General features: G+C 43.0%; 1 protein-coding gene and 1 non-coding gene across 19 annotated transcripts in view; one reads left to right on the top strand and one right to left on the bottom strand.

The window, feature by feature from the left end:
- KIAA1217 (KIAA1217 ortholog) overlaps positions 1-22426 on the bottom strand; it is a 440669-nt gene that overhangs the window by 238261 nt on the left and 179982 nt on the right. The window lies entirely within an intron of this gene.
- TRNAE-UUC lies at positions 18980-19052 on the top strand. Its single transcript has one exon. It is a non-coding gene; the product is annotated as a tRNA-Glu (tRNA).

The raw sequence follows: 22426 nt of genomic DNA, 5'->3' as shown, positions 1-22426 counted from the left end.
TAGTAGACACAAGATCCCTGGGTCGGGAAGATTCCCTGAAGTAGGAAATGGCAACTCACTCCAGTATTCTTGCCTGGGAAACTGCATGGACAGAAGAGCCTGGTGAGCTACAGTCTATGGGGTCTCAAAGAGTCAGACATGACTCAGCAGCTAAGCACACAGCACCCACATGGATACCATGCCACGTCAAGTTAGCACTTGATAGTTAAAAAATTAACTATCACTTAAGACTGAAGAAGATAGGGACTTCCCCGGTGGTCCAGTGTTTAAGAATCCAAAGCAGGCGACACGGGTTCGATCCCGGGTCCAAGAAGATTCCACATGCCATGGAGCAATTAAGCCCGTGCGCCACGACTACTGAAGCCCACGCACCCTAGAGACCATGCTCCACAACAAGAGAAGCCACGGCAAAGAGAAGCCCGCTCACCGCAATGAAGAGTAGCCTCCATTCGCCACAACTAGAGAAAGTCTGCACTCAACAGCAAAGACCCAGCACAGCCATAAATAAACTTTTTTAAAAAAGAAAAAGATACATATATATTTCAATGTGTTCAACTGTATTTTCAATCAGCCACTAAATTGTTAGGACAAAAATTCTCATTTGGTTGTATGAACTTTATTGCTAAAATGAACAGAAAACGTCAGGTATTTCGTTTGGCCTATGGGCACTGAGGGTGCTGTGAATGGAAAAGAAGTTTAAGAATACACCTACACATTGATGGCTGCAGCCCAGTATCCCCCAAATCCAGACAGACATATTCTAAATGCTCGTCAATATATATATGTTCTAAATACACTTCAATATACATGTAGGTTCTAAATGCACATCAACACACATGCATATTCCAAGGCGAAGAATTCCCACAGTTACCTTACTTCAAATGTTCCAAAACTCAATTTCTTATTCCCTCCACCACGTCTACTATCAGTCTGACTTCCAGAAACGGATTTTTTAATCCTCACCACTCCTTCTCTCCATTAACCATCCCAATCCACCCACAAAATGGTATGTTCTTGAAGCATAATACAATGATTTTCACCTAGGTCACATTATATTATAAAAATAAAATTAAATACGGGTTAAAGCCCTTATCACAAATTATGGGTTTATAACTTCTACAGGTAGAATGCTTATTTTTCACTTCTTCCACATCTTCATATTTAGAAAAAGCAGTCAAGATAGCTTAGGAAAAGTACCTAGCCCAGTGATAAATAAGGATTTCTCTTTAAGGGAAATTCTCCTTGATTTATATAGTGATAGCACTTTGCCTCTCGTGAAACATTTCAGAGGCAGAAATTTCATTAAAGTGAGTCTTGATATGATGTTGATGCTATTCAGTCGCTCAGTCGTGTCTGACTGCGACCCCATGCGCTGCAGCACACCAGGTTTCCCTGTCCTTCACTATCTCCCAGAGCTTGCTCAAACTCATGTCCTTTGAGTCTGTGATGCCATCCAACCCTCTCATCCTCTGTCGTCCCCTTCCCTTCCTGCCCTCAATCTTTTCCAGCATCAGGGTCTTAAAAGCCATCTCATAATAATAAACTTGAGCCCCCTCACCAAACCCCACCTCTGTTCTAGTGTAGAGTCCAGCCCCACCCAAATAGCTGATGTGTGGGTGGCTTAAAAGACAAGTATTAACATTTGACCTTAAAAAGCAAAAACCAAAGAGAGAAAATGTTCAGAAAACCAAAACCAAACGTTCAATTTATCTATTTTTCCCTTGAGAGCATAAACATTGCTGAGTGAAAGATAGTAAACTATCCCTGTACAAAAAACTCCGATTGAAAACTTTTTCACTTATTTCTCGTAATTAGAGCTGGAAACTACTAGAAGTTATTTCTTCTATTATTTCATTTTTGTTGGCAATATTTGCTCTATTGAATAAAGATGTATTCCATCATGCATAATAATATTTATGGAACTGCACTCCTGAGATACCAAGGCAATGTGATTTTTCTCTTTTAAGAAGGGGGACTTCTTATTCATTGAAGGCAGTAGGTTTGCCATTTAAAAGAAGCCAACCCATTCAAATGGGGCTTCTGCTATCACCAGCCCTCAACATACCTAAAGATGCACACAGTGCTATAAAAAATTCAGTACTCTAGTGGAAACAAACATTAAAAGGCTAAAAATAAACAATAACCTGGGGAAAGTCCATAAAATATTTGGTGAACACCAGAAACTAGGAAGTATTACCATTTGACTGTATTTATCTAGTAGAAAAACAAGTCTACACTACAAATTTACAATGAAGGCAGCAAAAAACAAGTGAACTCAAAATTGGGGCTTTGGGGATAAGCAAGAAATCTGATATAAAAACATACTTGACAAAAGAACAGCACAGTGAAATATATTTATATTTCTCTGTGAAAGTATGTTCTTGGTTTATTCTCCTTGGCCAATGTATACATTTTTGGGCAATGAACTAGGGAAAAATCTATAGGCTGACTTATACACTGCAGTATTTCTGGTATATGAATTTCTCCACCCGGTCGACGTTTATAATAATTTATAATTGCAGCATTTTCTAGACTACACAATCTCACCAGCCCCTCCAGACACTCCGAATAAACATAACCTGATTTTTCCAACACTACTGCTAAAAATAAAAGGACCACACAGTGAGTATCTCTCAACTGTCACAAGAACCATTGGAACAAGCCGTTTTCTTTAAATTCATTTCATTCCAAGGCTTTGGAAAATTAGCAATTCTCCGTAAAAGATCACATACTACTGGAGCCAGAAGGGATACGTGGGCATCTAGTCACCGACTTGGAAACACACTACTTCTTAAAAATTTACAACGTTGTGTTAGTTCCAGGGGTACAGGAACGTGATTCAGGTATACATCCGTATATAGAAAAAAATTCTTTTCTATTATAGGTTTATTACAAGATGCTGAAAATAGTTCTGTGCTATACAGTAGATTTTTGTTGTTTATCTATCTTATATGTGGTAATGTATATTTGTTAATCCTAAACTCTCAGATTATGCCTCCCTCCCCTTGCCCCTTTGATAACCATAATTTATTTTCAATATCTGAGTCTGTTTATTTTATAAAACAGACATAGAATCACAGATCTATCATTATATCGGTTTTTTTTCTTAAAGATTTCACATGCAAGTGATATCATGATATGTGTCTGACTTACTTCACTTAGTAAGATCATCTCTTGGTCCATTTATGTTGCTACAAATGTACTATCTTTTTAAAAGTTTAGAAAGTTTAAAAAAAACTTGAGAAAAGTTTAAAAGTTTAGCTGTAAAACGTTCCTCTTGGCAGGTAAGAGTGATGACACTTTGGCTGAAGAAGGGGGTGGGAGGTTGGAGGTGAGGACAGGGGGTACCCCATCTTTCCCAGCTCACCCTCTGCCCCAGTCTGCAAAAACACAGAAGACTCTGAAGGGGAGTGAGATGCAATCTGAAGCCATTTCAGAGGCATTTTCTAGAAAGAGAGTGTCAAGAGTTGAAAGAGTCAGCCAGACATGAACACAGGGTTACTGGAACAACTCCACTCTGTACTATAAAAGAAGTTCAAGAACATTCAGAATTTCAGCTGCTAACACTTTGAAGTGTAGTGCTAAAGTTTATGGTCAAATCCACTATCTCACACAGGGTGACAACTCAACCTGGTTTGCCCAGGACTTTCCCAGTATGAAAACTGGAAGTTGCATGTCCCAGGAACCCCATCTCTGCCAGCAAAGGGGGACAGGGACAGTTACTTACTCTACCCTCCACATAATGTTATATAAAATCACTCCCACTTGCAACTGGCCTCATTCTGAAGTGACTCAAACCACAGCCATTCAGGAACAGAGGAACAGCCCAGATTGAACGCTTTGGCCACCTGATGCAAAGAACTGACTCATTGGAGAAGACCCTGATGATGGGAAAGACTGAAGGCAGGAGGAGAAGGGGGCGACAGAGGATGAGATGGTTGGATGGCATCACTGACTTGATGGACATGAGTTTGAGTAAGCTCTGGGAGTTGGTGATGGACAGAGAAGCCTGGCGTGCTGCAGTCCATGGGGTTGAAAAGAGTCGGACACGACTGAGCGACCAAACTGAACTGAAGAATACCTATTGGAATAGACACATTACCTAGAGATGATGAAAGAAACCAGGTATTTCCTACATCATAAGGCTGTGTACTAAACATATGAAAAGCAGTAGGCTGGGTTCCACCTCATCTTTTAGGTAGACAGGGATACCCAAAGTGTTTTAAAGAGAGCATTTTCCGCTTAGTAAACAACTATCTTCTATACTATTGTCATTATATCTTATCTCTTTTTGATAAGTTCCTTTTATCTACTATTATATAATATCAAGATAAACAGTTTCCATTTAAATGATCAAAGGTTAAAATCATCACCAATAATAAAATGGATGATGCATAATCTGATACCATTTCACTGTTTATGTTTTTCAAATACTTAACTCCCATTCTGGCAACAGACACAATGACAATTGTTTCCATCAGTGGATAGCTCATCTGAACACATATGAATACTTAGAGCCCAGGGGCAAGAGATCTGGCTGATGTGCTGCGCCAACATGGGATGGGAATAAGTCTGCCCCCTGTGAAAACAGAAGTGCTGTTTTCATGATTCACCAAAGCCGCACCTCCTTCCTTTCAAACACTCTCCAGCACTAAGAATCAACTCTCCAGAGATTAGGTGGAGAAGCATGTTTGCCCTGTGTTTCTATCTCCTCTCACTACAGGATTTCCACTTTTGAAGCAGAAGATCTGACAAAGAGAAGAATGTCTTTTTGTCCTGGAGTCCTGTGAAAATCTTGGGCTCATTTTCACCTTTGAAAAACACTTACTCTGTCTCAAAATTGGTTCTCCCTTTCTTTAAGGGAGCAGCGCTGATTTTTTGCAGTTATCTTTAACATCAGAAGCTGAGGCAGGAGCTGCTGGTGCTCCTGACTGCTTAGTACCACCTCCTCCTCTTCTCTGTAAGTTTCCTGTACATTGCCAACAAAGGTCCGTCTAGTCAAAGCATGGTTTTTACAGTAGTCATGTACGAATGTGAGAGCTGGACTATAAAGAAAGCTGAGCACCGAAGAATCGATGCTTTTGAACTCGGGTGTTGGAAAAGACTCTTGAAAATCCCTTGGACCGCAAGGAGATCCGACCAGTCCATCCTAAAGGAAATCAGTTCTGAATATTCATTGGAAGGACTGATGCTGAAGCTGAAACTCCAACATTTTGGCCACCTGATGTGAAGAACCAACTCACTGAAAAGACCCTGATGCTGGGAAAGATTGAAGGTGGGAGGAGAAGGGGACGACGAGGATGAGATGGTTGGATGGCATCACCGATGCAATGGACATGACTTTGAGTAGGCTTCGGGGGGTTGGTGATGGACAGGGAGGCCTGGCATGCTGCAGTCCATGAGGTTGCAAAGAGTTGGACACAACTGAGCAACTGAACTGAACTGTACATTGCGTCCCTCCCTGCACCTCCAATCTTTTCCCACATCCTCTCTTTTCTCTACATCAGCCTTCTAGAGATGCTTCTGGGAATTGCTGGGTCCCACAAAGGAACCCACCTGACAATACAGGAGACGTAAGAGATGCAGGTTTGGTCCCTGGGTTGGAAAGATCCTCTGGAAGAGGGCCTGGCAACCCACTCCAGTATCCTTGCCTAGAGAATCCCATGGACAGACGATCCTAGCAGGCTATAACTCATGGGGTCACAAAGAGTTGGATGTCACTAAAGCGACTTAGCAAGCACGCAAGCACAAAAGACCCTTGGGACTAGAGATGGTCAGCACCAAGGCTAGATGAAGAACCACTCAAAAGACCCATGTGGATGGGTTCTTGAGTAAACAATGAGTTCGCTTTGTAGGCAGCAGGTGGGATCAAATACCACATCTGAATCTCCATCAACAGTCAAGGGGGCGAAGTGGAACTGGAGGAGGGTTTCTCCCACACATGCCTGTGTCATAACACATGTGAAAGTGCCACCCTGGACAGGTGACATGACTTTGCTGAGGGGTTATCCCTCTACAGAGCGTTCCTGGGCTGCCCCTTAACATCACCCATGAGTCTTCACCTTGTTATCAAGATGCTTACATTCAAATGTTAGTCCTCTGCAGATCCATGCAATGGGTTCATTTTATAATATGTAAACAGCACTAGGAAAAAAAAAAAAACAGCACTAGAGGAGGGATTGCATGGGCTCAGCAAGGCAGTAAGGATTTAGTTTTTAAATGAAAGAATGGAGTAACAGGTGTTTTTGAAGCTCTCTTGCTGAAGAGTGTCTTTCAGCAGCAAGTAAGGTTGGGCCCATCACTCATAAGGACACCCACCAAAACTGTTTCAGTTGGTCTATAAACCAACAATTGACTTCAATATCAGGGTCTATAACCCTCAGCCTGATGCCAATTCCAAGCTGGGCACTGGCATCCGATGGGAAAACTCCCACCCAAAGAATCCTCTCACAAGATGGTTTCACCAGCTTTCTACAAAATAGTCAAAATAAACACATTTCTGCAGGTGGTAGCCAAAGAAGCAAAACAAATATTCTCTAAAACCACCCCCCCATTCCGTGGGAGGGCGTCTGACATGAAAACACTCCAGAATTTCACATCGACTTTGTACTGAAAAGCTCCATTTGGCTCCAAACTCAGACAGCTTTAGCAACACAACCCACTGATATTTCCACAGCCACCCTCCTTTTCCTCTTAATTGGGCTGTTGATGAGCCTCACACTCAACGTTAACGGGCTCTTCCAACACCCCTGTGCCGCTCACTCGGAAATAAGAGCATTCAATCACCAGGCTACTCTTCCCACGCCTGCCAACAGGAGCACACTGTCCTGCAATAAAGTCAGAGCCTGTCAACAGACGGGACAACAGCTTCACTCTCAGCTCTGCTGACAACCAGGGGCTTCCGGCAGTGTCCTCAGAGGAACGTTTCTACATCTACCCTCCCAGGTTCCCTGCAAATCAACAGCAGGCCTGCAAAATATGTCCCAGGGCCCTGCTGTTTTCATCAAGAGGTTCATTGGAGGAGATGATGGAGGGGAAGCAGAACACTGGTAATGCTAAATTTTCCCTTCATATGTCTTTTTTTTTCCTTAAATATCTGACACTTTATCCCACCATGGTTTTATTGTATTTTTTTAATTTTGGCTGCACTGGGTCTTTGCTGCAGCACACAGGCTTTCTCTAGCTGCAGTCCATGGGGTTGCTCTCTAGTTGTGGCACAAGGGTTTAACTGCTCCTTGGCATGTGGGATCTTAGTTCCCCAGCCAGGGATCAAACCTGCATCCCTTGCTTTGGAAGGCAGATTCTTAACCACTGGACCACCCAGGGAAGACTCCCTTCATATGTTATTAAACCAAGTCTCTTTCGCCAATTTCCATAGCTGGTGTATCTTTAAATACTAATTTTCAGAAAATCTATGACTTAGGGTTCCACTTTAACTTTCCTGCAGCAGAAAACATACTCAGCCTTCCAGGCATTTCTATTTATATCCGTTTTTCCTGAAATGACTTGTGGATGGGCCCCGGTTAGCTGGAATCTTCTCCTTCTTGCTTTTGTGTGGAAAAGCTAAGTGAGGGAATAGGCCTCCTGAGCGTTAAGTCCCCCTACTTTGGAGACAAAGCCTTGGCCTTGAAGAGGAGGCCCGGATTCCACAAATAAACTGTGCTATTGATATCATCTGCTTCTCCTCATGTCACCTTAGGTATCCAGAGAATCTGACACCAGCCCTGGGAGGAACATAAAATTCCACTGCAAGAAGACTCCACTCTGCGGGGCAGAGCTACTTATCGGTGGGCCAGGGGGTCAGTGTGTCTAAAACAGCTGCTGTGTTTCTCTTCTCTTCCTTCTCTCTCTGCTGCTGAACAAAATTCAGGAGTCATCTGCCGCCATCTTTTATTACCTGGTGGCCTTAGGCATATTTCCCTGAAAGTTTCAGTCTCATCTGCAAAATGCAGATAACACTGCAAACACCTTGGCTTATTGGAAGGATTAAATGAATTTTACACATAAAGAGTGCAGAAAAGTGCCTGATACATGGTAAAAGCAAAACAAACATCTGTGGCTGTTATTATATATAGTTTCTGAACAGCCATTTATTTGGTGGGTTAATATTAATAAAAGGCATTTCCAGAAAGACCTTGCCGTTTTAATATCCAATTTAGAAGAAACTGGAGAGTCAAGAAAAAAAAAAAACTGGGAAACAATCATGCCAGATTTTAGGAGGCAGCAGCACCAACAAATCTGAAAGTAACTATGAGCGCTTTGCTGTAATTTTCCCTCAGGAAAGTAGTATCTTTAAAAAAAAAAAAAGATTAATTATTCACCTGTTACAAGTGCAAACAGCAGTTTGTCTGCCACTGGTTGTAAAGATTAAGGAGAACAGGCTTCATCCTAAGAAGTTCCTGTATGTGAGGACCATGTAGTACAGAAAAAGGTAGGACAGCAGTTTGAAAATAAGGAGCCAGCCTGTGCCAGGTAATAGCTTATCAGCCTTATCTGCTTTAATTCTCATATTTCAGGAAGTGGACATTACCTTCACCTTACAGATGAGGAAACAGACTAGAGTTGACTTCATTAGACTCAGGTTCACATAGTAAGTGGTAGCTATGATTCAAACCCAGATCAGATGGACTCAAGTCTAGGACGATTTTGTAAATTTCTACCAGCACTGGCCAAAGTGTGTTCAGTGGGTTCTGCATGCAAAGAGATATGAAATAGAGAATTCTATATCGAACTCTGTTGGGAGAAAAGCTGAGTTAAATAAAAGTTATAACTGGGTTGTCTTCATTGCAGGTCTTTTCAGAGACTTCAGTATGCAAATATATACTGTGGATCCCATAGTGTGACATAGTGTGAAATATCTGTCACACCATGGAAGCCTCTGTGTGTGTGTGTGAGAGAGAGAGGGATAGGGGGGAGATTCATTATGCTCTACTGTTCCATGGAATAGAGTTTGGTAACCCGACATTCATCTTGTACTGTTTTCTCATGGCATTGAGGGCAAACTCTTTATCCTTAAAACTAGGATTTGTTTTCACCCTTTCCTCCAATCACTAACATTTTCACTGTTTTTTGATACCAGTGCTATTCATTCATTCATTCATTTGCAAATATGTTATGCTAGACACTCATTCATTCATACATACAGTATGTTATGCTAGACATTATACCTGGGACAAAGGAAAATGACCCCTGGACATCAGTAGACATTTATTTATACATAACTGAGAACTTTACTTTAGAACCCTGTTTCTGAGAGAGGAGGACAAGAGAGATAAAAGTAAGAGGATGGATAAGCACAGGTTTTTCTGGCTGCATTCAATACCTTTGTCCCTTTCAGCAAACAACACACAAAGCTCAGGGCCCACATTTAAATTAAACCCTAAGCAAGCTGATGACCTGCCCTGTTCTCCATTCAGTAGACCTCACCTCATTCTCAAAGGGTAGGTTGAATTGCTTGTGATTTTGAATTTGGCCCACATCCAGTTGTCCAGACCACCCTATTACTACTTCACTGCAATCAATTATATTAGGTCTTCAATTCCTTTGATTCCCTTCCAATCCAAATTCCCCCTTTCTGGGGGTGACTCTTGACGGTCTAGCCAGTGTATTATCAAATGGCGTATGGAATTTGGAATGGCATTTCCATACGAGGCCCCTATAACATTCCTTTTCCAGGTTCCATTCTGAAACACATGTGCTATCAGTTAGCACAGGAGTCTGAGAAGGGACATGGCTGAGGAAGGGATGGGGAAGAAGAGGTGGGTATTCAAAAGGCAGGCTCCTCACACTGTCTCCCAACAAAGAACACAGTCCCCAAGTAACAGTTTTGATATGACTTCACAGATATGATAAATTGGTTTATTATACCCAATTGTTTGGTCTATAGTTTTCACCTCTGGAACTTTTGTTTTTTTGACTATGTAGTGTGTGGAATCTTAGTTCCCCCACCAGGGATTGAACCCGTGTCCTCTGCATTGGAAGCATGGAGTCTTAACCACTGCACTGCCAGTGAGGTCCCTTCAGTTTTCTTTTACAATTTTCAATGTCAGTGGTCAGTTAAACATGGCTGCTGGAAACAAGAAGAATTTTCTGTGGCTCAGGCAGTGAACCTAGGACTCAGGTGACTTACCCACCCTGTGTTTCCTTCGATAACAAACCACTCAGCAGTTATTTTGGCAGGTCCACGGGAGGTTTTTCTCTACAGTGAGTGAGACAGCCTTCCTGTTCTCGATGGAGGCAGACACAATTCTGTCCCAACGGGAAGGAAGGAGAGAGAGTGGGGTCGGGATGTGTCCACACGAAGATGGCCCCCAGCGTGTCAGCTCTCTGTGAGGTCTGACAGGGGGAAGCTTGACACAGGAAATTACCCCACCAGCAGCCACATTTTCAGTGATTAATCGCACCCACCATCCCTCCCTCTGGGCTCGCTCACAGAGGCTGTAGAACCTAAGGACTCTTGAGAAGAAGTCTGACCTAGACCTCATGAAAAAGAAGAAATTACACTCATTAGTCAATAATGGTTTCAAAAAGGAGACTCGTGAAGAACTTCACAATCTAAACGGTGATCTGATACTGTGCAGGAAACACATCTATTGTCAGAACGGAGGAACCAAAAGAACCTTTTGTGACGGGGGAATAAAATAGACATTCAAGAGAATCATGAACAGGAAGGTTACTGCTCTGTAATTATCAGCTTAGACTTTAAAAAGTGGGGACACAACAGAAATCAAAATATAAACATCTGTGTTAGCGAGTGCCTAGCAGGGAGCTGTCAATCTCTCCCTGTAGGTATGAGCAGTAGACATGAGGAGCTAAAATGCAAAGGTTTAAGAGGAAAGGACTCTCAAAATACACAACAAGAGGAGAACAGACAGCTAGACATTAGGCAGTTAAAGTGGCGAGACCAGAAATGTCACATTCCAAACTGTGGAAGACAAGATGTCCCTTTGCAGGACCCAACAGGGAACAGGAAGTGAAACAGGACACCTGGCTTCAGGGCTACTGACCAAAGCGAAGTTATTTTTATCACTTGGAAGACACTGCTGCTGAAAGCACTGTTTCCCAGGCACGGATGCGGTATGTGTCCAGCCTGTCCCGATGTATGTTACAGCTTCAGAGAATCACTCCTGCTGAAGGATGTCACTGCCGGCTAGTCACTAAGACACCCCGCGTGGCCAGAGAGGTGGTTTTAAACACCAGGCTAAGGACCTGGAGTTTTGGAGAGAATTCACAGATGTAGGCGTTTCTTACTCTTCCATTATTATCTTTTGGGGAATCCACATCGCTGGAAAGAGGAGGCTGTTCAATTTTCTATTGAGGCATTCAGCTTGGGGGCAAAATGCTTCTCTATTTCAACTCCTTAAGATTCCAGAAGGCTCAAGTGCCACTGAGGGTTGTGAAATAGCAAGAATGGAACAGCCATACCCAAAGCCGCAAATTACCAGTGCATTGGGGAAGTCAAATTATGTAGTGACCATCTATGAAGACTGAACTTCCAAGTGGGTTGTGGTGGGTCTTCACAGTAGAAAGGGCACTTTATTAATGCTGACACTGATACCACCTAGCACTGTTTGAAGGATGATCAGGTAGCTGCTATTCTTAAAACAAACAAACAAAAACCAGGTATTGCTTTCCTAGGATAGGTATCAGTTGGTTAGCCAGAGTAAAAAAAATTTTTTTAAGAAAATCTTCTATGAGATTACTGTTGTTCACTCATTCTTGTCCAACTCTTTGTGACCTCATGAACCGCAACATGCCAGGCTTCCCTGTCCTTCACTATCTCCTGGAGTTTGCACAAATTCATCACCATTGAGTCGGTGATGCTATCTAACCATCTCATCCATTGTTACCCACTTCTCCTCCTGCCTTCAATCTTTCCCAGCATCAGGGTCTTTTCCAATGAGTCGGCTCTTCTCATTAGGTGTCAGCAAAGTGATTTCCCTGCTTTTTAATACGCTCTCTAGGTTAGTCATAGCTTTTCTTCCAAGGAGCAAGCATCTTTTAATTTCACGGCTGCAGTCACCATCCGCAATGACTTTGGAGCCCAAGAAAATGAAGTCTATCACTGTTTCCATTGTTTCCCTATCTATTTGCCATGAAGTGATGGGACTGGATGCCATGATCTTAGTTTTTTGACTGTTGAGTAAGAGAGTATATCAACTAGAATTTGGAGATAATTTTTTTATTTCATCATTAGACTAGGACCATTGGTACAATATTCTCTGTGCTTTATTTTCTTTTTTGGAATGATCCCTTTCTTTCCCATCTAGATGTTGAAGACTTCTAAACATGTCCCAAACATGTCCTTCCAAAGCACAGTCTCCGCTGAGCCCCAGAGCTATATTTCCAGCTGCCTAGTGGATGCTCCATGGGCTCCACGTGCATGTCCAGGCAGAACTATGGCATCCAGTCAATCTCCCCGTAATCCCACCTGCTCTCCTTCCTGGAATGGCATCACCGCTCATCCAAGTAGATGTAATCATCCTACCTGTAAGATGTCTCTCTAATGTGGTGGTCCCCTGCCCATCACAAATGTTTTTACTGTTTAATTTTATTTTATAAAGACTGATTTAGTACTGACTGTGTCTAAGAACTTTCTAAGACCTTCATCCTTTTTTGCCTTCCATCACCAAGAATCTACAGACCAGTCACCCTCACCTCCCATTTGCTCTTCCTAAGGCAGTCAAAGTAGCTGCACTAAAATGCAAATCTCATCACAGCACTTCCAGACTCTAAGCTCCCGAAATTCCTTGTTTTCTGTGCTCCTTAGCATGGCCCATAATGGCCTTTATCACCTGTTTGTCACTTGTTCTTCACACGCCCCATGAAGCTTACATTGCAGCCGTAACAAACTAGGCACCTGACCTCACCTTGCGTTTCCCTCTGCTGGTGAGGGTTTTCTCTAATTCCCCCACTGCCCTGCAAGTTTAAACCAGAAATAAGGAAGTTTACCAAGAGAAGCATTTCCCAGCCTGGAGAACCGCAAAGGAAAATAAAACCCCAAGTGGACCTAAAACCCAACCCCAAGTGAAAACAGAACAGTTCAACAGAATGGAAAACAGTTGGGTGATTTTCTTAACCATATGGTCAGGCCCAAAAAATAAAACACAAGAACCTAATATAAAATAACAAATGATGAAGCAATGACAAACTGGAATACTTTATCCGTGCAAAAAGGAAATGTGGAGGAATTACACAGCTGTAGTCACAGAAGCAGCTGTTGAGTCAGCCAACTAGGGGAAAGACAGGCATGGAAATCAGAGATGGGTGATTTATGCTAATTGACTTATATTTGGTCTGAGTCCTCTCTATTTTGTATTTCTAAACCTCTTGTCAGCATCATTTCAAGTTCTACCCATTTCCAGCAAGTTTCATACAGCATTTTTTCCCAACTGTCTCTTCTCTGCTTTTACAGATGATGATGAAAAAGGAGATGAAAATGCAAGTTAACCCACAGGCCACTTCCCGAAAGTCCCACGTATGCACATTCCATTAACTCAAACACAAGTGTCAGGGGTTCTGTGAGCGAGAACTTCTCAGCTTAAGTGGAGAACACAAGACAACCAAGACAAACACGTGACCTTGACTTCCAGGACCCACAGTGTTGGAAGATTTGAAGCAACAGTCTGGGATGACCACCAGGCACTTCAAACATAGTGCATCTAACACCCAACTTGGGTTTGTCCTTCAAATTTGATCCTCCTAAGACCTTCCCCAGGTCATTCACTGAAAACAGGAATCTTGCAGCTGCTAAAAAAACCAGACCTTGTTTGTGATGACTCTTGACTTCCCTCCCTCTGATGGGCCTCTACAGTCAGACTAAAAGTAAATCTCATCACCTCTAAGAACCAGGATCTGACGGCTTCTCACCCCTCAAGCCACACCCCAGTCATAGCCCATGTCCTCTCCTATTCAGAAGCCTCCTTGTGGGTCTTCCTGTTTCTACAGGTTACTCTCCAGGGGGTCAAACTCAATCTTTAAAAAAAAAAAAAAAAAGTATGTAGGTCCTCCAAATGTCCAGTTCAGTTCAGTTCAGTTCAGCCGCTCAGTCGTGTCCAACTCTTTTCGACCCCATGAATCACAGTAGGCCAGACCTCCCTGCCCATCACAAACTCCCGGAGTTCACTCAAACTCATGTCCATTGAGTCAGTGATGCCATCCAGCCATCTCATCCTCTGTCGTCCCCTTTTCCTCCTGCCCCCAATCCCTCCCAGCGTCAGGGTCTTTTCCAATGAGTCAACTCTTCACATGAGGTAGCCAAATGTCCAGACATCTCAACTAAAATTCAAGTCTTTACCACGCCTGCTTAACTACTGATTTTGCCCAGGTCTGTCTTTAGACCGGCCCCCAACACCCTCCCCTAGCCACACCCTCCCCTGGCCACACCCTCCCCTGGCCACACCCTTCCCCTAGCCACATCAGCCACAGAAACCCTCTGCGCCCCTATCCTCAGACCCCGTCCTGCTGCTGTTTCCTCTGTGAGGGTTCTTCCTCTAACCAGTATCCTCCTGATGGCTTCCTGCCCTCCTTCCTCCTTGGACTCTGCTCAGACTACCCCTTCATTCAAAACTCCTTCTCTATAAAAAGCACCCAGGAATTCCCTGGCAGTCCAGTGGTTAAGACTCCACACTTGCACTGCAGGAGGCGTGGGATCCATCCCTGGAGGGGAGAACTAAGATCCCACATGCCATGCAACACCGCCAAAAAGCATAAAAATAAATTTAAAAACTTAAAAAGCGCCCCATGTCTCTCCATTTCCCTTATTTTTCTACACAGCCCTTCCACCACATGCCATTTCTTAGACCTATACTGCCTGCCCCTCTTCTCTGAAAAGTTAGTGCTAAAAGGGTGGGTCCTTTGTCCCCTTTACTACTGTGCTTGCACACCTGTACCGCAGGACATGATAGGCCCTTATTAAATACAGGCTGAATAAATGAAAGGGCATAAGAGAAGAAGATATGCATGTAAGAAATGAAATGCCAGATCAAAGGTAGTTCATTTAGGTAGAGACTCTATACTAAAAAAAGAGTCATTTGCCTTCTCTGAAAGTTTCTGTTAAAACAATGCCCTTCTCTCTCTGTAGGATTCCATTTTAAAAAGTCAATTTGCATGCAACTCTGTGAAGAGCTAGTGCAGAAGCGAAGCCTACTTGATTCCCCACTCCAAGCACACTGTGTAGTGACTGACAAGGATCATGTTAGACACAGGAGAGCAAAACAGCAACTGGTCAGTGCCTGCTCTCATGGAGTCTCTAATGTATAACATTCGGGATGACAGAGCATGAATATAAAAGACTGAACGTGGAAGCTTTGCTGCCATTTTTGTAAGCAAAAGACTTCGTGTAATTCAGAAAAGGGCAAACTACTTTCCACCTAGAGTGATCGTGAACCTAGCTAGGTGCAGCATGTGGAAACAGCTGCACTTTGGACAGAGGTAACCTGGAGAATCCCATGGACAGAGGAGCCTGGGCGGGTTATTGTCCATAAGGTCACAAAGAGTCAGACATGACTGAAGCGACTTAGCATGCACGCACTCGCAGAGAGAAGACCTAGGACTCTTTGAGATTTGAAGCAGAAGACGTTTGCAACACTAAGGGCGGAGCTGGGCATGACTGTGGCTATCTGGTGCAGACTGCAATTAAACGCCAATTTTTCAGATACTGAAGACCTTGGTTTGAAGTGACTTTCAATATGCTTTATAATCAATTTATATTTTTTAAAAAGGAGATGTAAAAGGTTAATACTCTTAATATTAACTGCTTCAGGAAATGTTCTAGTCATTTTTAAGGCTTTTTGGGGGTGTCCTTAACACTTCATTTTTTAGTTCATTATGAAAATGTCACTGATACAAAAATAATGACCTGGGTCTAACTTTAATATGCCAAGACCAAAGAGAAATGTCAGAGTGGAGGGTATTATCTGCCCCAGATGCACTGAATTTTACTGAGATGCCAAAGCTTAGAAGCAGCATTAAGAAGGTAGATACTGCCCAAGATGCAGACAAGGGTTAAAGGAACCAGGCATGAATTGCTAAGACCAGCCTTGGTAACAGGACTGGAGAGGGATATATTTATATCACACTTAGCCAAAGCCAATCCTGACAAACACATGATCAGAAGGAACCTGTGTGAAAACATTGTTACAAGAGAATCAAGAGGTGAAGAAGGGAAAAATAAGCAGGTCATAAAGGTCACAATAGACTCAAGGGCCAAGTGGTCACTTTTCTAAGGATTAACATTTAACTTTCAAAAGAAATCTGAAATTATTCCTCCCAAAGTGAACTGACTAAGCAGCCAACTCTTTGCAATACAAAGTAGGGGATTCCTTTCCTTACTAACACTTAAAAGAAATTTTAATGAAAAATAGTTACTCACATTGTCTCCATTAATCCTGCCCCGGCCCAGTACATGGTGGAGGAGGGGAATAGGCAGCAAAACATCCCTATTAGCATAGTCTTAGTGATTCCCCAAGTGGCTCTGTGGTAAAGAATCAGCCTGCAAAGCAGGAGACTCTAGTTAGATTCCTGGGTTGGAAGATCCCCTGGAGAAGGAATAGGTTACCCACTCCAGTATTTTGCAGGAGGGGCGGGTTTGATTCCTGGGTCAGGAAGATCCCCTGGAGTAGGAAATGGCAATGTACTCCAGTACTCTTGCCTGGAAAATCCCATGGACAGAGGAGCACTACAGTTCATGGGGGTTGCAAGACCTGAACACGACTGAGCATGCACATGTGGTGATCTCCAAAGTAAAAGTGAAACCACTCTTTATTAAAAAGATCTGGGCCACAGGAAGTCCGTTCTTCTCGTATCTGAAATGAAATAAACTAGGAAAGAATCTATAGGTAAAGTTATTGCTGGATCCAATCTTGCCGGGGTTCTGCGGGCACAAAGAGAAGGAAAACAGGAATGGCTTGATGCGGGAGGGAAGTTGAGTGGAGGGAGACTTAAATTTAGGATGAGATGGTTAGATAGCATCAACAATTCAATGGACATGAGTTTGAGCAAACTCCAAGCGATAGTGAAGGACAGGGAAGCCTGGTGTGCTATAGTTCACGGGGTTGCAAAGAGCCAGACAGGACTTAGCGACTGAACGACAATAACAAGGAGCTGACAGATGGAATCCAGAGAGAAAGGCCCCGGCGCTGCAGGACAGAACTGGGCACCACGTGGGCTCTGGGAAGAGTGAGGGGGATCAAGAGGAAGAGAGTGCCTGGGGAAATACCTTTTCTCATCTCCTCTTCCTTCAAAAAATTGTAGTGACTACTAAAGACAGAAACAATGAGCATGTGTCAAAGACGCTTAAGCTGCCATGGGAAAGTCACGGATTTGCCAGAGAGACTCTAGGGAGTATAGATGTTTGGTGGAATTTCATAGAAGGGTCCCTTTGAGGAGAAAAAAGAGTCCAGAAGTATTCAGAAGGACAGTGTGGTTCAAGTAGGGAGTTTTACCTGCAGCTGAGTATGGGTGTCGAAATAACTTAAAATCCCGGATTTTGGAGTCTTGACCCAATCCAGCCCTGGGGAATCACAGAAAGCTCAGCCAAACTCCGTGGAAGCCAGTGTTGTCGCTTACCTATTTGCCATTTTCAGAGTCACATTGTTGCAGCGAGAAAACCAATTCTGACTCCACGTTGGAAACTATTTCTTTGACTTGCTTTTCATTGCCTTTTATTATTATAATCATACTCAATGGCTTGCCTGGAGGACCCTGCCCCTCTGCTTGACTGTAAACTAAAGTGTCTTTGTTTAGTTCAGGGAGAGATGATTTGTCCCTGCCCACCTGTGAATAGAAGAGATTACCACACCTCTTCTGAAGGTTGGACATTTCTCTTGGAGATGTTTTTGCCAGACTGAAGACCCTTTCACTTTACTTCCCCACTATGCCTCTCCCTCTCTATTCTGCCTTCTGACTTTAGCTCCTCATTGTTTTTAGTTCTCTCGCTTCCCCGGTAGCTCAGCTGGTAAAGAATCCACCTTCAATGCAGGAGATCCTGGTTCGATTCTTGGGTCAGGAAGATCCTCTGGAGACAGGATAGGCTACTTCACTCCAGTATTGTTGGGCTTCCCTGGTGGCTGAGCTGGTAAAGAATCTGCCTGCAATGAGGGAGACCTGGGTTTGATCCCGTGTAGAAGGGAACGGCTACTCACTCATATTCTGGCCTGAAGAATTCACAGCCCATGGGGTTGCAAAGAGCTGGACACAACTGAATGACTTTCACTTTCACTTTTTTCTTTCTCTCTGATCTGTAAAAGAACCTGGCATCCAGACTCCAATAAGATGGTTATTTTGAGGTACTAGCCTGCCATCTTCTCTGTCTGCTGGCTCCCTGATTAAAGTCTCTTCCTTGCCTCAACACTTAGTCTCTCCAATTCATTGGCCTATTGTGTGGAGAGCAGAGCAAGCTTGGACTCGGTAACATGACATTGGGATTATTATACATATTATCTACAATTTTTAACATCTTTATATCTCTCTGCCAGGTTCTTTAACGTCATTATCTCTAATATTCACTCTTGACCCTGTAAGGATACCCAGAAGCCTGAGCTTCTGGAGGGTGACCAAGGCCACCCAGTAATAAGGGGCAGGGAATGGCATGGCACTCAAATTAGGGCACCTCCGAGCCCAAGCTCTGTCTTTTCTTCCCAACACATGCTTTCCCCGCAGCACCCCAAACCCTGCTTCTCTGTGGGCGCTGACTCTTCCTACTCCCTCACTCTGACGGAGCCTTTACCATCTCTAGACGAGAGCTAATGAGCTGTCTTTGTCAGGCAGGTTCTCAAATCTATCATACCTCTTTTTATATCCAGAGATATAATTAATAAAAAAACTTGCCTAGTCACATACATTTTCAAAAAATCAACGTAATATCCTAATTACATAAAGAAGACATAAAAGAGAAATTTATAACAAATCAGATACACTTCAATATGTAAATGCTCAAGTACAACTGCCTCAGCGGAAGGCAGAAGCAGGAGGTGGGACTTCCCTGGTGGTCCAGTGGTTAAGACTCTGTACTTTCAATGCAGGGGACACAGGTTTGATTCCTGGTCAAGGAATTAGGATCCCATATGCCATGTGACCAAAACTAAAATAATAAATTTAAAAAAAAATAGAAAGAGGATGCTGGCCCCTCTACATGAGACCAGTATCAACTCAATAGCTACCCATGCAGACTGATAGGAGCAGTGACATGATCTTTCTGAAATAAACATATAATAAAGTTCTAAATAAAACAAAGAATAATATCCTCTCGATTAATATAGTGGTTGCATTTCTTTTTTTTCTGAATTCTTTTTTTGTTTTAAATAGTGGCTGCATTTCTGGAAAATTCAACAAGTATTTAAAGTGCTTTTTGTATACATATGATACAAATATATAATGCTTTATATGTATACATATATAAACATTTTACATAAAAATATTTATTTATATGAAACATAAAATACAAAATTTAAAAATTATATAAAATAGGTTTAGATTTTAGTGATATAAACACTATTTCACCACCCTCCCATAATGTCTGGCTGGTATGTTCTGAAGTCATGGCCTTACAGGGCTCAGCTCTCACAGCGTGAGACACTCCAGGCGCCGCAGGGCATCTAGCGTTGCTGGCTGGTGCTCACGCAGATGACCCCCCCCTGGTAGCTGTGACGAGCAGTATGGCACAGCGGGTGGTGCTTTCCACTGCTCTACGCCGTAGGCAATATTCCTCCTTACTTCACAAGTTTCTCCCAGATCTTCATGGGTCCCCAGGCAGCTAAGGATACTTCAATATCACATTCTTCAGTGCTTTACAAATCCCAATGTATTGTACTGTCATCTATCTCCTCCCATGGTTATCAGAAAATATGGGTGACAAGGATCACTCAGTTTTTGACACAGTGACAGAGAACAGCCCCTTGGACTCTGGCTGTTCCTGACTTGCTCCTGAAGAAATAGCTGCCAGGATGACACCACGATACACACCATATGGGTGCTTATTTCCAGATGTGAGCAATTATTTTTTGCACATAATCTATATTTAGACCCACTTAGTAAACTTTCTTTCTATACTCATCTACCTAAGGCCACTCACTACTGCCCTAAAAGGGGATTTTTTAAAATAATAAAACAAAAAACCCAAACAACTACCAAAGTGACCTGCAAGGAACAAATCAAAGATTTTAAGAAGAGAAGAGGGTCCCCATGACTTAAGACTAAAAATGGTCACAGAAAAATGATGTCTGCTGGGTGACATTTTCGATACTTGGTTATGAGGTCATCTTTCCATAAGCCAATAGAACAGCCTCAGCTTCTAATGCCACTCAGTCATTAACAACTATCCCTGCTTGACACCAGGGTCTGTGCAATGTAACAGAGCAGAACTTGACACTTTGCGTGTGCTATAATCATGGCTCGGGGGAGGGGGCACGTCAAAATTGGGCTCATTGGATTTGGGATGAGGACTGAGAGCCTGGACTTTGAAGAAGCTCCCAGGTGTGGTTGACGCTGCTGGTCAGCAGACCACATTTTGAGTAACAAGGTACTTTAGGGAATCAAATAATTAAATTAAACAGGGACCCTGCCTTCAGAGAACTTCTTAGGTCAGAAGACAGGTATACATATGTATACACACAAATACCTTCCAAGTAAACAGAAGAGCTACCTACTCTAAGCGCCATACAGCAGATAAAGTGCTATTTAAAGTCAAAGGAGGGGGACTTCCCTGGTGGTCCAGGAGCTAAGACTCCAAGCTCCCAAGGCAGGGGGCCTGGGTTCTATCCCTGGTCAGGGAACTAGACCCCACATGCTGCAACTGAAGATCCTGCATGCCACAATGAAGAGCAAAGATTTCTCATGCTGCAACTAAGATCTGGTGCAGCCAAGTAAATACATAATATTTTTTGTAAAGAAAAGTGGAAGGATGATTCTCAGGGGCGGTTGGGTATCTCAGTAGAGATGGTGAGCAAGGTGGCACTTAGGCTGGTTTCTTAGTAGACATAAGCTTGGGCATGTAGCCACAAGGAAGATAGGGTTGGCAGAGAGACCAAGTCTAACCAAGAGACAGCATCAAGAAGTGTGGCGTGAGGAAGGAGGTGAGGAACGAGATGAGAGGTCTGTTCCCTGTTGGGAGGGAATGACTACAGGAGGTGTGAATAAAATGGTGGAACCCGGGGTTGGGAAGCTAGCTTAAGAGAAGACTGGGAAAGACCCAGGACACTCAGTCAGGAAATCTAGAGCTGAGCTTAAGACAACGATTTACAGAGCAGTGGGAGGGATGGATGAAGAGGTGCAGGAAGAGAAACAGAGGCTCTGGACCACAGAAGAGGCTACTGAAATGGTCATGAGAACGTTAAGTAAGGTCTGAAATAGAGACGGTCATAAATCTTTGGAAAGAAAAAAATTGCTGAGCCGTTTATATCTGCATTTCCTATATCAGGCTTCCCTTTGAATAATGATCTACCTTCTCGCAATCTGACAAGCAAAGTTACAAGCATTTCTTAAAAGGTTTGGGAAAAATAGATAGTGAATTAAAAGTTATAAGATGATGCTCTTGGAGCACTCGGTCCTGTGTTACATTAGAAATAACTAAGAAATGCTGTCATTTTCCCCCCCAGAGACTTAAGATTTAAGTTTGCTGTTAACGAATAACGTCCCACCTAACACAAAATATTCGGCCATTTTTCATCCTCAGAATAGGTGCATGCAGTGTGATTAACCACATTTTCCCTGACTCCAATGCCTGGCTCTGTGTCAGTTTTAGGTCACCTGAGAAAGAGATGTATTTCCAGAGAAAAGGGTCTGGCTTTGAAAAAGAGTAAGAGGCTGCCTCCAAAACATTAATTTACAGAGTGGGAGGATTCAAGGTTGTTCCAAGGTGGAAAATATTATAACTTGAAATCCCCCAATTACCACATTATTTGGCTCAGTCTTGTGATTTAACACTCTGATAATGGGGGCTTCCCTGGTGGCTCAGCGGTAAAGAATCTGCCTGCCAATGCAGGAGACTTGGATTCAATCCCTGGGTCGGGAAGATCCCCTGGCAAAGGAAACAACAACCCACTCCAGTATTCTTGCCTGGATAATCCCATGGCCAGAGGAGCCTGGCAGGCTACAGACAATGGGGTCGCAAAAGAGTTGGACACGACTTGACTTAGTGACTAAACAACAATGTGGACAATGCCCAAACTGTGTTTACCTTTTGGATCTTAAAGTTTCTGATCACTGACTCTTTTCCTCTCTCAGCAAGACACAGCAGAAACCTCTGAGATGTGCAGCAGACTGAACAGATATCTTAAAGGTTTCCATGTTCCTTTCTGAATCCTGATTAAGTTTGCATTCTTCTAAAGAATAATTTTGCTCTGAAGAAGTTTGCAGAATTGTACAGGGCAGCAGAACCATATTCTGTTAAGGAGACTGATACACTGACTACACTTCTGTTTACAAAATA

The sequence above is a fragment of the Cervus elaphus genome, chromosome 23, assembly GCF_910594005.1.
Source record: "Cervus elaphus chromosome 23, mCerEla1.1, whole genome shotgun sequence".
NCBI lineage: Eukaryota > Metazoa > Chordata > Mammalia > Artiodactyla > Cervidae > Cervus > Cervus elaphus.
This window is presented reverse-complemented; position numbering and strand designations above follow the sequence as displayed.